The sequence below is a fragment of the Triturus cristatus genome, chromosome 7 (assembly GCF_964204655.1).
Source record: "Triturus cristatus chromosome 7, aTriCri1.1, whole genome shotgun sequence".
Lineage (NCBI taxonomy): Eukaryota > Metazoa > Chordata > Amphibia > Caudata > Salamandridae > Triturus > Triturus cristatus.
Window position 1 is genome coordinate 899258007 of NC_140590.1, and position 3140 is coordinate 899261146.

A 3140-nucleotide genomic window follows, 5' to 3' on the forward strand; every position below is an offset into this window, starting at 1 on the left:
TAGGGGGTCCTGCTAGGGGTAGTGTTTTAGGGTTTACGACAATGCAGTGGTGTTTGGGTAGTGTAGGGGGTTGTGCTGGGGGTAGTATTTTAGGTTTTAGGGTAGCGCAGTGGTGTTTGGGTAGGGGGTCGTGCTGGGGGTAGAGTTAGGGTTTAGGATAGTGCAGTTGTGTTTGGGTAGTGTAGGGGATCGTGCTGGGGTAGTGTTTTAGAGTTTACGATAGTGCAGTGGTGTTTGGGTAGTCTTTCGGTAGTGTAGGGGATCATACCGACAGACTGACTCACAGAGCTCCGAGCCGGCGGGCGGGCTTCTAAAGGCATATCTGTGGCCTGGTGATATGAAGAGAGGCAGCGTGAAAGGCATATCTCACAGACACAGATGCCAGTGTTGCCTCGCAGAGGTAAAACTACGAACCTGATGGCTTCTACACGGAGAGATGCGAGCTAACGGAGTAAATCACAAAATGGCTGCCAACACTTCCTGGTTTCAACCATTCACAGCCAATAAGCGCATTCACATGTCAGAATTCTCAAATATCAATATCTTTAAAATTTGATATTTCTCAAAAACTACTGAACGGTTTAAAAGCGTGCTTTCTGGACCATCACCTTTCTCCCTATCAAATTTGGCATAATTCCGTTCAGCAGTTTCACCTGTTGTCTTCTGTAAAGTTTCGTATGGAAATTGCATGGAGAAAACACGTTATAGGACCCTCTTTTTTCTCAGCCCCTCCGACACCATTCACCCCAAGCTTTCAATATAAGAGCTAATCAAAAAAAGGGAAACTTTTTGGATAATTTCATAAAGATTTGTCAAACGACGACAAAGTTACAAGCACATAGAAGGCTCCAGAAGGGGGGCCGCGCAACCCCCCTCCCAACATGAGTAAAGCCCCGGGGCTGCGCGGACCCCTGTGCACCCCCGCAACTCCTGCGAGCCCCTGCTATTATTTTTTAAGAAATACCCCCAGAACCTAGCCCACCCAGGGCCTCATTAAAATGAAATGCGAGAACCCGCGACCCCAGCGCGAATTTTTGCAGATTTGTTTTTTATTTTTTATTATTTCTTGGGTCCTGGGGGTCCTTCTGGGACCCCCTGAGCAGGCCCAGGGGGTCAGGGTTTTCCTACCCTGCCCCCTTCTCTTGTTTTATACCTTTGTTTCTCTGTTTTCGGGTGACTCGCTTCCACCTAGCCACAAGATGGCTGCCAACACATCCTGGTTTGGACTACTAGAAGCCAATCACAGTGAAGCTCGCGCACGCGACTTAGGCTCCGACCAGATATCGGAACTTTTATTTTTCTAATCTCTCAGCAACTACTGAAGGGATTTACACCATTTTTAAAGAGGTCGCATTCTGACCCAATCACTACCTCTCGGACAAATTTGAAGTAATTCCGTTCAGTAGGTTTGGCTGTAGCCTTGCACAAAGTTTCCTTTAGGAAATTGAATTTTTGACTCTTATCTTTTGAATTTCTCAAAAACTACTGAATGGATTTACACCATTTAAAAAAAGGTCGCTTTCTGAACCAAGCTCTACCTTTTTGCCAAATTTGGGGTAATTCCGTTCAGCAGTTCAGCCTGTAGCTCGTCGCAAAATTTCCCATAAAAATTATCATGGAGAAAATGAGTTTTGGGACCCCCCTTTTTTCCCAGCCCCCGCTTGACAAATAACCCCCAAACTTTCCGGATAGAAGTTGACCTGGATAGAACTTCTTTTTGGAGAATTTCAGGAAGATTCGTCAAATGACGCCAAAGTTATTAGCAAATCAAAAAATGCTTTTCCTATGGAAACTAGGTTCTAACTATAACTACCTACTGGTGACCGTCAGTATGTAATATATATATATACATATATATATATATATCCGAACGACTCGCGAACTCCCGCAACCTCCAAGCTGCAATAAAGGAGAGATGTTATGTAGGGAAGGAGAGATATATATATATATATATATATATATATATATATATATATATATATATATATATATATATATATATATATATATTCACTAAAAAAACATGGGTTTCAGGGGCATTATAGTTAGCTGGACATTTCCCTCGTACAAAACCCTAGAAATTCCCCTGTTATAGTTAGTTCAGCTAACTATAACTCGCGCCCCCGCAATGCACTGCTGATGACGTCGCATATTACATCACTCATGACATGGTCAGTGACATCACTGATGACATCACTGATGACATCTCAAATGACATCACTGATGACATCACTGATGACATCATCCAGAAGAGCAAATTCTGTCTTTAGGTCTCTCCTTCTGTCCCGAATCAAACTTCAACTATGCAAACACCAGGATGGATGTATATAGATTTATAAGAAAATTAAAATTAAAAAAAAAAATACCATGAATTAAAAGCAAGGTCATCAAAGCAAGAAGAAGATGATCAAAATATCCCAAAAAATCAAACAAATAAAGAAAAAACCCAAAAGAAAATGAAAACGGCAAACACACTCACAATGGAACACTCGCAAATGTCGGAAGATCCGCTTCTTGAAACTTTAATGGAACTACAGGATGCTAACTACACTACAAGGTCAGCAGCAAATGTCCAAGTTTCAAATCCGGATGAATCAAGCCAAACCGTGAGTTCCCCGACAGGTGTAGCATTACCAGCTGACAGAAAAAATACACCCTTCAAACGGAAATCAACATTTAATCCTATAATGTCAAGAGATAGTATTGACATTTTTAATGAGCAAGTTACCAATGAAATAAAAAAACTGAACTACAAGCAGAATCAAAGAAATTCGAAATGGCATCCCAAGGACAGACGTCTTAAAACATTATTGACCAAACTACAAAACAACAAGAATGTGATTGTCAGAAGTGCAGACAAAGGAGGCAATATTGTCTTATGGGATAGAACCCAATACATGAAAGAAGCACTATTCCAGCTAAATGATAGAACTTGCTACAAAATCAGCAATTGGAGTGCTATCAAAACAATCCAAAATGACTTTTATGGTAAATTATTGGCCTGGAAATGCGCAAGAACGTTGACTATGGATGAATACAAATTCATTCACAAAGAAAATCCTACTATACCCAACATCTATTTCATCCCGAAAATACATAAAGATGCCAAGAACCCCCCGGGTCGACCCATCATTTCGGCT